Genomic DNA, 6,926 nt, shown 5'->3' on the forward strand with positions numbered 1-6,926 from the left:
CAGGGCACGTGCGTCCGTGTGGTGGCGGCGGCGGGGGACAGTGGCACCAACACCTCCCCGCGGACCGCACGAGCTCCCCAGGCGGTTCTGCTGCGGTCCGGGATCGGACTGGAGCACGTAACTGGACGTTAGCTCGGAACAATGAGACCCTGGTTCAATTTGAGAACGCACGCCCTCCTTCCATATTAATTTTTCTCTTTTGGAAACCTACTTCCATCTTTTATTTTCCTTTTACGGTGTGCACTGCTCACAAGCACATGAGGAACGAACGTGGAGGGACCCATCCAAGTTATTTACTCCGCGAGCCTCCTCCCGCGGCAAAGCGGCAACAATGCCGCGGAAGTCGGAGGGTGAACCACCCTCTTCCCATAACTTTAGGACAGCCGGTTTTCCATCAAAATTCAATTATCGCTAAGGAGAAACCAGGGTTTGTAGTGAAACGGTTTAAAACGGTTTACTTCTTTGCCATAAAATGGATGATCGACCTTCGGGAAACCCAGACCGCCCCCGTCCCGAGGGAGGCAGCGTGGCTCTGGCACCGTGGGATCGACCCCTCGAGACGGAAACCACGTTCCCATAAAGAAACTTGAGCCACCAAAGGGATTAGATGACATGATCGGAAATACATGAGAAATACTTTCTGCATTTTCCGCTATCGGGATTAAGGAATTAGAGGGGGGGAGGGGGCGGGAAATCAGGACGCTTCTGTCTTCCCAAACCCGAATGCCACACCCGGCCGCTCCCAGTTCCATCCACTCTCGCACATGGTGTCCGGAGACCACGTGAGGCGGCGGCGGGCGTGGCCAGAGCGTGGTCACGTGGCCGGCCAGTCCTCCCGCGCGGGCACGCGCCTGCTGAGCCCCGCCTCCCGCCAGCCAGGGCAGAAGCGGGCGGCCACGAGGGGTCTGCGGCGCTGCAGTGGCGGCGGCGCTCCGGGATCCGGTCCGCCCGAGCACGTGCACTAACTTTAACGGATGCGCTGGAACTTTTTCCAGCGCTGGGCTTGCGGTCTAGAAATAACACTCAAATAAATGTTCCCTGTCCCCCTCCGCTCAGCCGCCAACTTTAGGACATTCACCAAGGCACTGCAAACACGAAAAGAACCTCAGTACTCGGTAGCATGAATTCTGTGCGGCCACACCTTTAAAAGCCGTACGTATTTTTCATCCAACCTAACTCAGAACCGTCAATTCTACCATCAAAATTCCTGCTTGGTCCGGCAAATGTGAGTCCCCTGGCCGTATCTAATGAGCAGCTACCCAAGGTCTGGGGTGTGTGAGGTTCTTTTTTCTTTTCCTAATGGAACGGTTCTATTTCAAGCTCCTAAAATTTAATCCGCAAGGAGTTAACAAACATCAGTGAGGGAAAAATGAGGGCCACAGGAATTTAATGTACCGAGTGTGATCTTGCCAGAGTGTGATGATAAAATTACAAACTGGGATGGACTGCAGGATATTTAAAAATGTAGCCATTCACAGTCCTTTCAATTAGATGCGCAAGCTTTTGATAAAATATTGTAGTTGCATATACATACTGTTTCATCCTTTTAAGGTAGAAGTAAAAATATTTTTAAAAATCACATTGGAAGGATCACAATCAGAGAATAAAATAGACCAATAAAAAAAAAAAAAACCTCTAAGAGTAAAGAGTAATTTTAATCTTTTCAGGATAAAGAATTCAAAATAATGATTTCTTCACACGCATTGGATTTTGGGCTGCTGAAATTTAATTAAATGGAGGGAGGGGCTCCTCTAAATTGTTTGCCATGTGAGTAATAGTGTATATTCTAAAAGAAGGAAACCGTATCTTGAGCACTCCTTTCAATTATAGCCTAAAATGCTCAGAGATAACATTTCATAGTATTAATTAAAGTTCTTATGGTGGCGTAAGCCTTCCTAACCCATCCAAAACATTCAGGGCTGTGCTCCAGAGACAGTCTTGCAACTGTGTCCTCTCAGTCCTCAAAAGCAAGAGACACTTGCAGCCAGGACTAAGATACTAAGAGGACTTTTTTGGAGGGCGGCTGAGATCTCCTCCCCTCTACTTCACCTCCTCTGAAGGGAAATGATGGCAACTACATCTCAAATAACATTCCTATTTGAGACTTCTCAGGCTTCTGCATATTTTTCTGCTGCATGTCATTCATAATTGTCCTCCCAGAAAAAGTGGAGCTGCCACTGCTATTTAAAAAGTTTTATGTCCCTCATTTTAAAAATACATAGAGTCCTCAGAGTAGAATTCCAATTACTAAGTGTAGAAAACAGAAATAGAAAAATCCACCATTTGGCAAACACCACAGTAATGGGTGTTAAAACTGGGAAGTGAAAGAATAATGAGGAACGGTATGAAGAGGCTAGTCTCAAGTATCTACCTCTGAAGGATGCTTCCTAATTACAAAGGTCAAGATTAACAACGGGTGCACTGGCAGAGACCATCTTAACCAAGTGATCAAAATTAACATCATCAGAAATGAAACCTATGGGCATGATGTGTCTCCAGACAGGATGCACTGGGAAGGGCACAGTGGCACTTCTGTGGTCATCTTGCTAACACTGTATGTTCTTGCTGTCACCTGACTTTCATCACAAGCAAACACCCAGAGAAGGACATTCTGCAAAATAACTGGTCTGTGCTCTTCCAAAGTGTGGAGGTGGCAAGCTACCAAGGAAGACTGAAGAAAACAACCTGGGTTTGAGGAAACAGAACAGACGCGACCACAAATGTGAGGCGGGATCCTCTACTGGATAGAAGACCAGACAGGGGAAAACTGGTGGGATCTGAATCCAGTCTGGAGCTTCGTAGTACCACGTCATGGTGATATGATGGTTTTGATAAGCCTCAATTGGTTATGTAAGGTGCTGACGTTTGGGGAAGTTGGTTGAAGGGTGTTCAGAAACTTGTACTTTCTGTAACTATTTTTTTTTTTGTAAGTCTGAAATTATTTCAAATTTAAATGTTCAAAAGTAAATGTTCCTAAAAAGTTCATCAAGGAAAAGAAAACAACTACAGCATAGTCAATCAACTGAATGGACAGAGAAACTCTTGAGCTATAAGGATACATGCCAATCAACCATTGGGAACTCCAAAATCTCGCTTTGAATGAGACTTAACTTTGTGTGCTTCCCACTTGGACCAGAGTTGCTAACACCCTGCCATCCCAGACAAAGGCCCCGAAAGTGTTTTGCAAATAAGATAAACCCCTAATTTGGAGATGAGGCAAATGCCTACTTTTTATAGATGATTCCGAGAGCAGTATTGTTGCTACCAGCTAAGGAGGCCGGTAGAGAACTGGGTGTACATGTTGAGGACCGTAGCCTTTCTGACATATTGCCTAACAGTTCATTTATCTTTGGAGTATCCTCCAGTGGGGTGGGAGTAGGAAGTAAGATGGTTGAGGAATGCAAAAAGCAGCAACAAAATGGACACCAGTAAACTGCATACGACTTCTTCTAGATCCTTCTCACAACTCGGTCTTTTTGCTTTAAAGGTACTGAGAAATGTATTTTTTTCTGAACTGGACATATACTCTGTCATCTGCTATAGACGATATGGGCTTCTGCTTTCTTTGTGTTATGCAGAAAAGAGATCAGATTCCTTCAGCAGCAGAATCTTCACTCCATTGGCAGCAATTTCCCAGCCCTGCAAGCCCTACAGTTTCCTGATCCACCACTATGTGGTAGCGAAGGCAATAAAAAGAGTCTGTCGGGGCTGCACTAAAATCTCATCTGAAAAGCTTGATCTACTTTTTTTTTTTTTTTTCTCTTCCAGATACTGGTCTCAAACGAAAGGATCCTCATCGGGGAATAATAGAAAATTGAGGCCAGAAATGAATGCGCGACAGCAACCATTTTTGCTCTGGTGTTCCCAGCATCACAGGGTGTGCCATAGGAGATGAGAAATTTGCTGTCAACCCTTGCGGCTACCTGTCCACTCAGAAGCAATAATCCCGAAAGGCAAGGGAGTGAAGTGCCACTGGATTAAGCCCTTGCTTTCACACCAAGAATGCGCTGACTGGATCCGTACAAACTCCTTTCTATGGACAGGAGATCTAGGCTCCAAGACCGGCCTGACTTAACCGAGGGGGCCCTCGGGTGGCAGTTGGCTTCGCTCTAAGATCTCGGCTCTGTTATACCTCATTGCCTCCCAAAGGGAAATCAAGTTCGCCTACAAAGCCTTCAGCAATGAGAGGTGTCCAGTGGAATGGAGGCTGGAAAGGTGGTAGCCCCTAGAAGGAGGGCCTGCTGGAGAGACCCTTAATAGGACAACGGAAAGGTGCAGGAACATTGGAAGTGGAACGCATAGAGGAGTCTTGCCTGGCAGGGTTGGCGTGGGCCTAGGACGAAGACCAGGAGTGGGAGATGACAGCAGGGGAGGGAGAACCCATACCAGGCGGGAGTGGAAAAGCCCCTTCAGGCATAGCTATCTGAAAGTGAAATACAAGGGGACCCTTGTAAAATACTATGTCATGAAACTAGGTGCTGAGGGCTGGTCCGGGATACAGAAGGGGGGATTGCATGCCTTTTGAAAATGTTTTTTGACCACTACAATTGCTCCCATGTGGATAAATGTGTTCCATTAATTTTAATTATTCCAGCACCTGTCATATTACTAGAGAAACAGAGACATGGATGCAGAGAGAGAAGTAAAAGAAAAAAAAAACAAAACAAACACGATCATGTGAAGGGAAAACACTTCTCACAGATGGATACCACACCCTTCCGGAACGCAACTATCCAGCAAAAACATGTTTGTGGGGGTCCACAGCCAAGGACCAGAAAGAAGCTAGATCTTACAGCCTACTTACTGTTACACATAATTCTCTCTCTCTCTCTCTCTCTTTAGGATTTGTTTTATTTTTAGAGAGAGTGAGCAGGGGAGAGGGGCAGAGGGAGAGAGAGAGAATCTTAAGCAGGCTCCATGCTCAGCACGGAGCCCGATGTGGGGCTCAATCCCAGGACCCTGGGATCACGACCTGAGCCAAAATCAAGAATCAGGTGGTCAACTGATTGAGCCACCCAGGCGCCCCGTCTTATATATAATTCTAGCAAGCTTAGAAATCTGTTTTCAGAGTACCCACAGCAAAGAGGAAGCAGCAAATAATGACCTACAGAGAGGCTGATGGAGCTTCCTTGTCGTACTGCAGTAAGTCTGTTAAACAGAGATGGGGACATAAAAATGATAAAGCCAAACCATAAGAACACAATAAACACAAGAAATCTTCAGTATACGGCAAACTGCCTCCCACTACGCCTTAAGGCTATCACCATATTATGCATAATACAACAATATATGTTCACTGATGTCCCCAAGTTGGCCAGAAATGATTAAATTATATTCACTAGAGTAAGAAGGAAAGAAGTACATAGTTTATGTTGGAAAGATTTCCCGCATGATAGCGTACGAAAGCTGGTGTGGTAGTCTCGGCTATCCCTATGGCTTTGATGGTACTTCCCTGTCTCTTCATGCTTTCATTGGACAGACTGTTGATTGAGCACATTGGAGAAATGGCTCTGAGAGGCAAGGTTCCTGCTGTCAATGGAGTTCACAGTCTCACTTGCTCAGGACCCATAGGTCTACCTGGAGAGCCTGCACCAGTGTTTGGACTTTTGTGGTCAGTGCTAGGAACTGGGTCTGAAAGAAGTTTTAACCTGGTTTTGGATCTGAGCAAACGAAATTGGCCCGAGGCTTTGATCAAACAGTTAGGAATCAGGGAGTAGTCAACACCTGAAGAATCAGTACCCATGACCAAGGCATGCGACTTTGCCTGCACAAAAATGTAACAATATGAAAGGACCGCGGAACTACACTTCCTGAATTTGCCGACTCTTTCTCCTTGTTGAGGAAATTAATTCTGACACTCATACATTCTTATATTTAGGCTATAACATCCTATAGCTGAATCACTTTATGGTTAATCAACGCATGTAAGAATGGGATGTGTATATTCATTTAAGGAAAAACCTTAGAGATCTTGATATTGTTTGAAAAATCTACCTGATTACAAAAGCCACAACTTCATCAGAAAACCCAGACACAATAAAATGACTTTTCATTTTCTTATTGTTTTAGGAACCCACAAATTTCTTTCCCCTCTTGAGGGCAAACCTTAAAAACTGGAAATCTTTGTTTTCATGAGCTCTTTCTTGGGAGAAAACATGTAACCAAAAATTTGCTCTTCTGGGTGCAAAGCCTACAGACGGAGTACAGCAAAGGAAAGCATATATTTAAACATTTTTTTAAATGTGTTTATTTATTTTTGAGACAGAGAGAGACAGAGCATGAGCAGGGGAGGGGCAGAGAGAAAGGGGGACACAGAATCCAAAGCAGGCTCCAGGCTCTGAGCTGTCAGCACAGAGCCCAACACGGGGCTCGAACCCACAGACTGTGAGATCATGACCTGAGCCGAAGTCGGACGCTCAACCGACTGAGCCACCCAGGCGCCCCAGGAAAGCATACATTTTAAAATTGGGCATGTCTTGGTTCAAATCCAGTCTCTTCTACCTACCAGGTGTGTGTGACAATGGACAACTGATTTTTTCCAGGCCTCTACTTGCTTAACAGTAAAACAATGTCAGGAGAATCCACCCCACTGGCTATTGTAAAAACTAAATGAAATGTGCCTGAGCAGTTGTAGAGTAAGCTCTCAGTACATCGCTCGTTACAATGCAGGTGAATGCACTAAATTTTCACACAGCCTCCATATCCCTGCACTTTGCAGACTGGAATGATAGCACAGGGTAGCTCACACTGGAGGTGCTTCTAGGTTGGACATGAGCGGCTGCTTTTTCCTTGGAAGAGAGGCTCACCTTCCCCTAAGGCTGGGCTTCCTAGTAAGCTTGAGGTTACCAAGGAACAACAACAAAATAAAAGGGCAGAAGGAAGGCAGGAGTCTGCCCTTGAGAGGGGCTTGCTTGCCATTTTTTCCT

General features: G+C 45.5%; 1 long non-coding RNA gene across 1 annotated transcript; it reads left to right on the forward strand.

Annotated features, from left to right (window-relative positions):
* Positions 1-967: 967 nt before the first annotated feature.
* Positions 968-4,585, forward strand: LOC125917330 (uncharacterized). The gene is made up of 2 exons (XR_007456154.1): positions 968-1,225; positions 3,769-4,585. It is a non-coding gene; the product is annotated as an uncharacterized LOC125917330 (long non-coding RNA).
* Positions 4,586-6,926: the final 2,341 nt, after the last annotated feature.

The sequence above is a fragment of the Panthera uncia genome, unplaced genomic scaffold (assembly GCF_023721935.1).
Source record: "Panthera uncia isolate 11264 unplaced genomic scaffold, Puncia_PCG_1.0 HiC_scaffold_1713, whole genome shotgun sequence".
NCBI lineage: Eukaryota > Metazoa > Chordata > Mammalia > Carnivora > Felidae > Panthera > Panthera uncia.